Source organism: Meleagris gallopavo, chromosome 5, assembly GCF_905368555.1.
Source record: "Meleagris gallopavo chromosome 5, MGAL_WU_HG_1.1, whole genome shotgun sequence".
In the NCBI taxonomy this organism is placed as follows: Eukaryota; Metazoa; Chordata; class Aves; order Galliformes; family Phasianidae; genus Meleagris; species Meleagris gallopavo.
Window position 1 is genome coordinate 36,566,586 of NC_139408.1, and position 12,409 is coordinate 36,578,994.

Below are 12,409 nucleotides of genomic sequence, written 5' to 3' on the forward strand. Positions count from 1 at the left end.
GGTAGGTTAAAAGTGCAATTAAGTAAATAACTAAGTGCTTCCCCTGATTTCCAGGAAAAGTAGAAATATTATATTAAGCATAAAAGAAAAAAAAACAAACAACAAAACCAACAAACACCAACAACTCAACATCATAGCAACTGTAGGGTCACATAGACACTGTAAGGTCACTTAAGAAATATATGTTTCATTTTCAAAATGTTCACTAAATACGGAAGCACAATATTTAGAAATTCTGGCACTACTGCAAAATACCACATTCCTGTATAGCGTAGTGCAATATACCTTCCCAGATGGTTTTTACTTAATGCAAGAAGCAGAGCAAGGATTAGAGAAAAGTTTGAGAAAAACACCAACCATATTGTCAAATATTGAAAAGATAAATAAACATGTTTTCTATACAAGGAAGTGATTCTTTACGTATGCCAGTTACTCCGTCATGTTAAGATTAGGAAGATTTGATCCTTGACTAAAATAGACTTAAAAGATACTTAAACCCCAGGAGACCTTACACCAACAGATGTAGAAGAAAAAAAAAAAAATTCTATTCAGTTCCTATTTCACCTGCAAACAATTGAATTATTTTTTTCCATTTCTTCCACTCTATGCCCCACATCTTCTTTTCACAGGAAGAAAACCTGATTAGTTGATTAATTAATCTCTGTGTTTGCCACATTCATCCGTGCAAGACTCTACCCATCTTAAGCACAATTCATAACATTAAAACAAAGTTTAAATAACACAGACAGCTTTGTGAATTGTCACAAACAGGAATGTCATTGTACGCCAGTATTAAATAAATAAATAAAATAAAATCAGATTTCCAGAGTCTGATTAATGAGCCCTATTCTTGCCACAACAGTAATTGTACTGCCATGTACTAAAATTAATTCCAAAAACAAAATTGAAATATCACTGCTAGAAGCATGAATAATGAGTAATTATTTTACATATGCCATGAATAATAATACGAACTAATAATAATGAGTAATTTCTAGTGTTTCTCAGCATGCTCTCATAAATCAATTAGAAAACATCAGTTTCTAATTTTATTGGTCTGCCATTTAGCTCAGTAACTAAATTTTATTGTGGAAAAAATGTGTTTTCCCCCCAGTAACTACTTGGCAATTGTGTGTTGAGTATTCCTACCATTAATTAAAGATGTTTACTCTTGTTTACTTCTCTGTATGTCCCCGTATCTCCAACAATTTTAAAAAGAATGTTGGCAGCTGGCAAGAGGCTTGTCTAACAACTTGATGCAGCTCAAGAGCTCAAGACTTTGGTTGAGTCACAAAAATGGTGATCTCTTCAAAATGTTTGTTTGAAGAGATAAGGCAAATATTTTTGAAAGAAAAATATTCAGAAGTACATTTTCTGCTAGGCAATAAGAAATATTTTACACCAGTGCATAAGTACATTTTTAAAAGCAAATATATGTTTGCAGAGAGTTATGAAATACTTCCACATGTGATCATATTTTCACAATAATGGTGACTATAATACATTATATTGCACATTAATTTTTACTGTTGAATAAGGTCCTGGAGCCAAGAATACTGCAGACTGTAAAGCATAGCCTGTTGCAGCATATTCCCTGGCCAGCTCTTCATACCACAGATGTCGGGCTGCTGTCCCAAACCACTGCACATATTTACTGGTGCTCTCATTTTTTCATATTAGAAGTCCCATATTTAGGTGCTCTCCTTAGTAGCATTAACCAACCAGTTCATGAAGTGCAGCTGCAAATAACTAACTGCTTTGTGAAGCCACTTGTTTCATGCTCCCCATAAGATCCACCATTAAGAGGGACTAAATGGCCCGTGACTTAGGTTGAGAAAGTCACTCAAAAGCTAACTAGCATCTTGATTCAGAGGGCAGTTTCGAAGTAAATGTAAAACACCAAGATTAAATATAGGTCTATGATTAAGCACGTGAGGCAGTCAAAGCTTAAATACACTGTCAATGAAATGTCCTGTTAGAATAAAGATATGGTCTTCCAAAGTCAGAATAGTGATAAATTCTTTTGGAAATATTAATAAGGAATATAACCAATATAACAATGACACAAAGTACTGAAAGGCCAGGGATTCCAGCAAAAATACTTGTACCATATGTGAAGACTTTTTTTCAAGTAGTGAGCAGTACAACACTGTTTCTACTGAGAGCAGTGAGCATACAGGCTGTCCTCTCACGTGTGAACTAAAACCTGTCTTCCAACAGAATTTTATAAGTAAACACATCCAAGTTTAAAGCTGAGAATCTCAGGACTACTCTAGGTGTCCTATCTTACTCAAGTCAGAAGTGTCCAAAATGTGAAGGCTTGCAAAGTACTAAGCTTTAAGATGGGTGTATAGCTGATTATTGCCCAGTTTTTCACACAGGCCAGCATATTTTCAGTAGAGAAATTTCACTGGCTAGTAGAAAAGCACGAAATTTTTCTTTGGCAGGTTGTTTTTTTTTTGTTTGTTTGTTTGTTTTTGTTTTTTGTTTTTTGTTTTTTTTTTTAATTAGCAGATGTTAGAAGCTGCTCCTAGGTTTGGAATGTTGAATAAATCCCAGTGGAGATAGATTAGTGGCAGAAAGCAGGTGAGGTGGTCAAAGGTGGATATAAAATACAATTTATCAGATGATTCTGCAATTTGTCACATTGGTATCACCACTTAGCATGTGGCATATGTAAAAGCTTTGGCAACAAAGAATGAGTATCAGTCCTCCCCTCAGTGTAGTTCGAGATGAATTGTACAGCAAACCCGCAACATGTTATCACTAAACCAAACAAGAAAAATTCTAGAAAAAATTACTCCTTAGTTCATAAAAAGTCTATGGTATCTATCATTGCTCTTAGAGAGTAGAACAGGCATTCTACTAAAAAGAAAAAAACACAAACAAAAACACTGCAGGAAACAAAACAAACAAACAAAAAAAACCCACATTCTCTTCCTTAACTGGCAAACTAAACAAGGTAACGATCAACTGCCACACCAAATATTAGGTATAGGTCTTTGATCCTCTTTTCCATATAATAAATACTCAGTAAAACATATAAAAAAAAATCATATATATACAAAAAAAAAAAAAAAAAAAAAAAAAAGGTCACAAGATCAGTTCTTTCCCATACCTGATAGTAAGAAATGTGGGACTCCACTTGAACTGTCTCCTTGGGAAGTGAATAAATTAAAATTTTCAGAACAGTCTAGGAAACACTAAAGTCTGTCTCTTACTCAAAGCACCTGATTAGTCTGACTTACTGTTACAACCCTAACACTATTTTATTCATCTTATGAATAAAGCCATATGATACCGTTTTGTGATTAAATGCTTTAGCACCGGTAAGCTAATTCAGTTATGACTGGGAGTTTCCCTTCAATTCCCTTCCCTTCAAGAGAATATCAGCATCAAACAGTGCATATATACATTACCTGGAGCCCTGGTTCCTGGCCAGGAGGCAGTTGAACAGATATCACAATTTGGAAAAACGAATTTCAAGAGTGATGACACATTTGACTTCTGTGAGGAAACTGAAGTGTGCAGTGGAGTACGCAAAGATGTAGGCAGAATATCCATATATGTATATATATACATGGACATGTTGGAACTGTTAATGTAACTAAGAGCTTCCTAAATTGGGATGTTGTGAGTTGGTTGGTTGTTTTTTTTTTTTTTAATTCAGACAATCTACCCATAAGTGCAGTCTTGACTTTGCCATAATTTTTCATTAATGGATAAAAAGATTATTTTTATTTTTATTTTATATTTTTATAAATTATATATTTATTATTTTATATTTTATTATTTATTATATTAAATATTTTTATATTTATTTTATATTTATTATTTTACAGGATTTTTCTCATATGTGACAAACAAATACATATGCAAAAGTAATGCTATGTTGTCTTGTTTTACTATTAGGATAAAATAAAATGGAACAGAAATAGTGAAGTATGAATGCACCACTATTATGTGCTGATTAGCTAAAGTACAAGGCGTTTCATAACTATGTCTACATGACAAGACTTCATAGGACTTTGAGCAGAAAGACATAGGCAATTGTATCTCAGAGAAGAGGCAAAACAGTTGCAGTGTTCAGACTGCATGCTTACTCTCAAAGCTATTCTTAGACTGCTCCAAATAGGACTTGAGAAGTCACCCTTCCAAAGATTTGAAAGAGATACTAGATGATGTCTTAGTTTACATTATTTATGAAATGGAAACACTGAAGTGTAAAATAACTTACAGTGAGATTGACTCTCTGCAAATGTCTTCAGTGTCAACTCAGAATTATGTAGCAATAGTGCTCCTAAGATAACCCCCAAACATTTTATTATCTTTAAAACATATTATTACACAACAGCTATATGTGTATATAAATATATCTGAAACATCCTGTCAAAGCATTGATTATTCTGTGCCCATGCATTCCTTTTTGAAGATGAAAGGTGAGAAAAAACCTATTAATATCATACATGTGTACTATGTATTTTTTCATTTAAGTGAATTCTGAGTTCTGAAAACAAGAGTAAATCATGCAAGGAACTAATTCAGGCAAGAAAAAGCAAGGAATGCTAATAAAACTTATTCATTAAAAATTAAAATCAAATTGCTTATACAACTTCTCCAGTTTCAAAAAAATCATGTACAAAACAGTGATGAAGGAGATTTTCCTATCAATACATGGTCCTCATAAATATGATGAACACTCTTCCTTTAGACCCAACCTTTTATAGTCACTTTGTCTTTATAACCAAAATGGATTTTCTCAGAAGGCCAAATTAAATTGCCTTTAGATCGCTGAAAACTGGCACATTTCATATAAGTCGTGCTTTATTCAAGTCCTCAGTCCACTCATGTAGTTGTACTACTTTCATTACACTAGTACTTATGCATTTAGAGTAAAAACCAAACAAAAACAAAACCTAGGGGTCGTGCTGCTAAGTGACCTACAGACAACTGGGAAAAAGGACTGTAACAAGTTCAGGCAACCACTTGCCATGATTTGACCTACCTCAAGTATCAGTAACGTTCTGTTATAGCCATGGTCAAAGAGTGAATGGAAATAAAAATTACAGAAACAGTACAGGGTGAGTGGTGGAGTGCCAGTAATGCTATGAATGAAAGATTGGAGGTTGGAAGTTGGTGTACTTCAGAAAAATACATAAATGAATTAAAAAATGTAAAAGTAAGTAAAATGAAGTATGCAGACACATCACAGTTGTCCTGACTGAAAAAAAGTGATTTCAGATATGCTGTCAGCTGCGGGAATACTCAAATGATAATTACATGAATGGAAAAAAAATGAAATATAACATTTTTTCCTTTTTAAATGTTCCATCATTGCATTCTCACTTGCACAATACATGCAGTACTGGAGATGAAACAATACACAAAGCATAATTAATAGTCGCTCATGTAGGAGCTGTTTCATGTACACCAGTAGTGCACCAACCCCAAACTAATTTATGTATGAGCCACTTTAGGTCCAGAGGCAGCCTTAACACAGAAGAGTTGAGTTAGTGCAGATCTCTGCCTCACCTGTAGGTCTCCCATTCTTTATGTAATGTCACAGACATAAAAATTTTCTTCGTTGTTCCACTGAGCCCTCATTGCACATTCCTGTGGTTTAACTTTCTAATTCCTGAGGTTTTTCACTGGGCTTATTTCAAGACTTACCCATAGTACATAAGAGCTGATTAGACACCAAAACATGAATCGCTCTGGCAGCAAAAGAAAGGTTTACATATAGTTGCACTGTTTTCGGTCTCAAATTCTGAGCTTAGTGTCTCAAACCTGCATATACTACTATTCTATTGATCATTAATGAATTAATTAATTCATCCAAGGTGTTCATATAGACTGGGCAAAGAACCCCTTGACAGCAGCCCAGTGGAGAAGGACCTGGGGGTCCTGGTGGATAAGAAGCTGGACATGAGCCAGCAGTGTGCACTGGCAGCCCGGAAGGCCAACTATATCCTGGACTACATTAAAAGTGGAGTGGCCAGCAGGGAGAGGGAGGTGATTGTCCCCCTCTACTCAGCTCTTGTGAGGCCCCATCTGGAGTACTACGTCCAGGTCTGGGGCCCCCAGTACAGGAAGGACGTGGAGCTCTCAGAGCAGGACCAGAGGAGTGTCACTAAGACGATCAGAAAGCTGGAGCACCTCTTCTATGAAGAAAGGTTGAGGGAACTGGGCTTGTTTATCTTGAAGAAGAGAAGGCTCCGGAGAGACCTCACTGTGGCCTTCCATTTCTTGAAGGGAGCATATACACAGGAAGGGCAATGGCTCTTTACAAGGATGGATAGTGATAAGACAAGGGGGGATGGTTTTAAACTAAGACAAGGGAGATTTAGGTTGGATATTAGGAGGAAGTTTTTCCACACAAAGGGTGGTGAAGCACTGGAACAGGTTGCCCAAGGCGGTTGTGGATGCCCCATCCCTGGCGTCCCTGGGCATCAAGACCAGGCTGGATGTGGCTCTGGGCAGCCTGGTCTAGTGGTTGGCGACTCTGCACATAGTAGGGGGGTTGAAACTAGATGATCATTGTGGTTCAACCCAAGCCATTCTATGATTCTATGATGATTAACTTCTGCTAGGACAATTTACATTCAAGTAACTTGAACAGATGAAATAAGTTACAAAAGAGTAGTATTTCCCTCCTCTAAAACTACAGAAATTCAGAAAAGTAGATGATGTAGAGGAAACTAGCTATCTAGTCAGATGAAGCATACCCTACAGAGACTTACTTATATCTAAGGCATATAGGCAGAGCCCAGGATGACTGAAACAAATATGTGTGTCTAAAATTACCTGGGATTAACTTGTTTGCATGTTGCACCTGCAAACATGTTCTTGGGATATACCATCAGTGAATAAAGATACTTGCTTGTCTGTCATTTAGGTACGCAAAATGAGTCCATGTGCAAGATAATTTTACAGAGACTAGACAAATTTCTGGTTCATTTCAGTCAATATATTCACATATTAGCTCCACAGTCGTGTAAGAGATCTTGGAAGATTATAGTTTCTGACAATAGCCTAACCAAGCGGGTAACTAAAGAAGGTGAATTCTGCTCTCGCATGGTCAGCCACTCAGCAACCACTGGTTGCAGTTCATGTACCAGTCCACCCACCAGGAAACTTGCACTGGGCATGGCAAAGCCTGAGAAAATGCTTCCTCCTCTCCTTGAACTCAGGACCCATTGATGTGAGAATTTCTACACACGCAGAATTCACAATATGGAGGATTATTAATATAGTGTCATAAATGCTAACATAGTATGACAAATACCAAGATGGCTTATTGCTTTGTCATTCTCAACAAGCAGTCTTCTCAGGACACACAAGCTCAGGAATGTCAGTACTGTCATTGGGATTGTTTTTCAAAATAAAACTGGTTGCTTATTGGACATGATTCGATTAAGTTGCAGTCGCAGTCTGCCTTTAATCCTCCTGCTGCTCCAACAAACACAAAGACTGCTGCTTGGAAACACTTTGCTTCATTTATCAGATGCAGCCCTTGCAAAGTTGCTTCAGTGGCTAGTCTTTAATAGGCTCTCAGAAGAGATTTAATACATGTGATCTTTAGTATGTGCCATTTAGAATCACAGACAAATACAGATCAAGATCAATTTATTTGCTTATTAAAGTCTCTGAATATTTACCCAAAATAAAGCATATACCTAAGAGACAAGCCAGACACACAAAAAAAAGTGTTTTACTGACTTAGATAACTGAGTGTTTTAGAATGATTTATTGATTTAAAATGACATTTTAGGGCAACATAAGAAAATCATATTATTTTGAGGAACTTGGAAAAGATTTTAGTTTAATTTTTTGCATTCTGTAAACAGACAATATTTAATCTGTTTAAAATTAAGCTCAAAAGATCAGATAGGCTTTTGAAGAGCTCAGACACTGCAAGTAATTTAGCATTGTATTTGCAAGAGATACAGCCAGTTTAACCACAGAGATATCATTTGGTCTATAACTTAAACAAGCATTGATAAAGTTTTTTATAAAAAGATGCTATCAGCAAAATAAACACAGTACTTTGTATTACTTCAAAGCTTATTTATAATGTGTTTAGAAATATTCAGTGGAAACAGGAAAATAATGTCTTGATTTTCTAAACTTTACAACATCTGCTTTTACTTACTTGCAGCACTGTAAAGTTCTCTGGATTTCAAATGGGTAACTCTTGTCTTCTGTCTGGTCCAAAATTTGAAAGTGTTCATATTATTTTTTAACTTCCACAATTTTCCATATTTTTGTACATGAACACAGCCATACAAAAATCTTTACTGCTTTATAACAGTAATAAATACTAGTTACCATAACTTAGATTTTAAATAAGCACACATTAGAAACCTGCTAGGAATTACTCTTCCCTCAGATGACTGAAATTCTTCCATCATTATGATTTCCCTATGTACACTGACTCTTTTAAATCAGATTTCACACTGTTTATTCATACTACTGTCCCCAATTGGGTGTAACCTACAGTAATTTCCACTGGAAAAAGCATTCTTTTCTACAAACGCGGTTCTTTTCACTGGCTTGTTCTAGGAGAAATGGCTATAACTTTCTACAACAAAAGGACTTCTCCTTTAACATTTTCTCCATCAGTAAGAAAGGGTGAAGCCTCTAATCCTAGGACATTAAACTGTATCAAATGCATGTGTATCACTTTAACACTTCACTACGAAAGTGTATGAAGATGTATTATTGCATATATCTTTACTGATTCTCTTCTGCATTAAAAAAAAATCAAAGTTCTTGGTCATTTAATCAGAAGTCATTTCAAAAGCCTTCAAGTGCCATCACATGTTCTTCGATAAATACACCTTACGATCTAAGTAACTTCCTTTGCCTGCTTAGATTCCAGGTAGAGAAGCTACTGCTGCTCATGAGTCAATCTGTGGCTGCACATGGGCTAGAACATCGGGCACCTACTAGGGCACATTTTGCTGCAGTGTACCTTGGTCTCCTGCTCCCCAATCAGGCTATTCAGCTACTGAATGGTCTGGCTCCCATCTGGCCTCATGCTCAGGTTTCCCTCCCATCAATCAGTAGCACCTGGGGGGACAGCAGGAAGAAATGAACTGGTGGAAAGCTGCGTCTTGGACCGCTATTGAGGTATATGGCTGCAGGGTGAGGCAAGAAGGCTCTCTTCATGCTCCCAGCTTGTTGCAATATGAGATGAGGTCAGAGTCGGACATGCCCAGGCCCCAGAGGTTGGAAATGCTTCCAGGTACTGGCTTAAACACAGCTTCTGTGTGCCTGACAAGCAAAGGCAGTGAAAACAGAAAAATTTCCTGTGTAGTGTCTGAATAAACAAAAGGGTGTTGCTGTGTTGTAAACAGCTGTGTAAACGATGCTTCTCATTTCTTACTAATTCTGCAACAACAACAACAAAATGGTTATTTTTACCTGTGACTTTCCTCCTAAAGCCATTATTCTTCATCCCTATGTCTGGAGTAGACACTGGAACATGAGGTTTGCAACTGGCAGATGCACAGCTGTAGGCTTTGTAATGCATTGATTTACAGCAGAGAGGAGGTGGAACCCATCCGGCCAGCTCAGGCTGAGCTCATGCGTATTGGGTGATCTTTTATCAAACTCAAATCTGCATCCCCAAATTTCCTTTTTAATCACTTTTCAAGGCTTGGCAGGCATACTGGATTCCTTTCACCTCAACCAAACTTGTGAAACGCTTGGACTTTTTTAAAAATGCATTTTTAGATGTTAAAAAAAAAAGCAGTACTTCAATAAGTCTTTTCTAAATGACTTCCAAGTAGTAGTAGATTTAGCAATATCTAAGCTCTAAGTTCTAAGCTGAATTTTCACACATACAGGTAACAATGGGTATAGTTAATATTTTTGGTTCATGGTTTCCCAAGTTACAAGGCAGCAGGTTATCTGAACACTAGAGACTTTAAAATGAAATCCAATCCACTTTATAGGATTGCTGGCACAATACCTTGAGAGTTAGACTCACCCAGTAATTTGCATTTAAAGCCCCAAGAAGCAAACAGGAGACCTGCTCCCTTCTGGGTACTCAAATGCTATTAATTTCAGTGACTGTTAGGGAAGTCCTTGGCCCCAGTTAAGGAAGATATAGGAACAAAGTCAAAATTTAGATTCTCAGAAATGCTTCATACTTTTTGCCTGAAACATTTGTCAAGACACTAGAATCTACATTTTTAATATGTTGCAGGCTTCTTGGGCAGATTAAATCTTCTGCATCCTATTAATATAATGCTTTAACATCCCTTACCACCCACCTATCTATAGACTTCAGTTCCCCATTCACAACACTTCAGTTTGGAACATTTTAGGCAAAGACTACAAAACAGAGAGTATCCTCAAGACTGCTGATGCTTGAGGCACTTCTCCAAAAACAAAAAGGTGTGGAATTCATTTCCAGATCCAGTAGTTTCAGCATTTTTGATACATGTTACAACAAACACCCATTAAAACAGGATCTGGAATCCATGACTCTTGCCAACATCTTGCCTTAGTTAGAAGGTTGAAAAGCCATGTTCTTCAGTGTTTATCCTCCCTGGCCACTGCCAAGCTGTTTGAAGCTGTTTGAAGTGTTAGAGGGTGCCTTGTTCCACAATAGGATCAAAAGATATAAATCTCATCCTCTGCATTTTCACCTAGAGTGTTCTCTGATCTGTTTATAAAATAAATGAATAAAAGTACCTGATTCAAAAGCGCAGATCCTAATGCCAGGGCACCGTCTTTTTTTGTGGATATGGGCCATCTTTGTCAGTTTTAAAACAAATAATATGTCAAATATTTGAAAGAAGAGTGAACTGCAGAATAACTCTCTTGACTTTAGCCATGGATAAGATGCTTGCTGAAGCCAGCTGGGACAGAAGCAAATTCTTGAGTGAGCAGAGTTGCTAAGCCTGCCAATGTCTACCTGATGAGCAGATGGCAGAAGTCCTCTCTACTTCCATATGTACCAGGGTGTACTCAATGAATATCCCAAATAATTTCAACCCTGTGATACTGAACAGGATTTGTGGTCCTCGTGTTTGTGAGATCATGCTCTTTGACACCTTTTGCAGGGAGTCAAGAGATTTAGGGGAATTTTTTTAAAGCAGAGAAAAAGATCATTGAGTGAGACATGTATTTCAGGCATTTATCCCCCCTTTTTTTTTTTTTTTTTGCCACCATTGTTACCTAAAACAGCCCTGATTCTTCAGTTTTTGGTCTGACTCAACACGCAGCATAATATCTAGCCAGGAGAGCAGTGACATTTAAAAACTCACCCTTCTGTGATATAATTAATCAGCCTTCTTGTTCTCCAAATAAGTCACAGGTGTGGACGTATGCAGGTAGGAATGCAATGCAGTAGGTTGAAGAAATGGAGATAGCTTGGGATTTCTGGAACAAATATTATCAAGTTCTAAGCTTCAGCAAGGGTGGTGAAGACAACTCAAATCTACTAATGTTTCAACTTAAGAAGAGATCTTCTGGAGCTATGCATTACTCTGGGGTACAATTACAGCTACCACTAAAGATTTCTCAACTCTGTACTCAGATGATCACTGCAAACAGCCCAGCTCCATATTCCCTCAGCTGCCTGCATGAATCACACTCAACGTTAGTGCACGCAGAGAAAAGAAGAAATGATGAGAGAGGACAGAGCTGAAAAAATCTAGCATCCAGCAGAAAACATGTGGAGACAAAAGTAGAAGAGATGGTAGACAGAAAGTCAGATATAAAGTACAGTGTCTCAGCTTTGAAAAATTACTATTGGGCATTAAAGGACAGGATGATCAACCATTAGAAACTTGTTGACCAGACAGCTTGCAGAATATACCATTTAAAAGCTCCTTAGTCTTTGAGATGGATCTTGAGAAATGTTTTAAGGCAGAAATATACCAGTTTTCATACTGTATGGTCCTCCCAAAAATCTTATTTTTTCCCACTCCCACTCTTATCTCATGTCCCACTCTAACTGGCAGTACAAATGCTTAAACAGCCAAAACAGATCAGCAGCTAAACCAGCAAAAGAACAGGAAAATATTGCTTGCAGTCCTCTGCATTTATTATTAGACAAGTCTCTTTAACCAAATAAGCCACAGAAATAAATGTAAATGAATGTTGTCCTCCTCTTCATTCGTTTATTCATTATGTGTAAGTGAGGGGATACTTCACCACTACTGGAACAGCTACTTGTGGCTGGTCAAGTTGAGTAACAAACCACTTGATAGTCCTCTCGTGGGGAAAATAAAAACCCCTTGAACAGCAATTTTGTGTGTGTGTGTGTGTGTGTGTTACTTGTTGGTAAAATCAAACATTGGATTTTTACTCAAAACAAGCATGAAATAAGCAACTGATCATTTGTTTTCCCTTGCTTGAGTTTGATGACTGCATAAACCTTGCCTGTCTTATA

At 37.0% G+C, this 12,409-nt stretch overlaps 1 protein-coding gene across 7 annotated transcripts in view; it reads right to left on the bottom strand.

The window, feature by feature from the left end:
* SLC25A21 (solute carrier family 25 member 21) overlaps window positions 1-12,409 on the bottom strand; it is a 227,000-nt gene that overhangs the window by 184,141 nt on the left and 30,450 nt on the right. Inside the window, exon 2 of one of the 7 annotated variants that reach the window (XM_085225252.1) lies at window positions 11,280-11,394. The exons of the other annotated variants lie outside the window; for them this stretch is intronic. The gene's annotated coding sequence lies outside the window, so the exon portion shown is untranslated. The remainder of the gene's footprint in view (window positions 1-11,279; window positions 11,395-12,409) is intronic. 7 annotated transcript variants of the gene reach the window in all.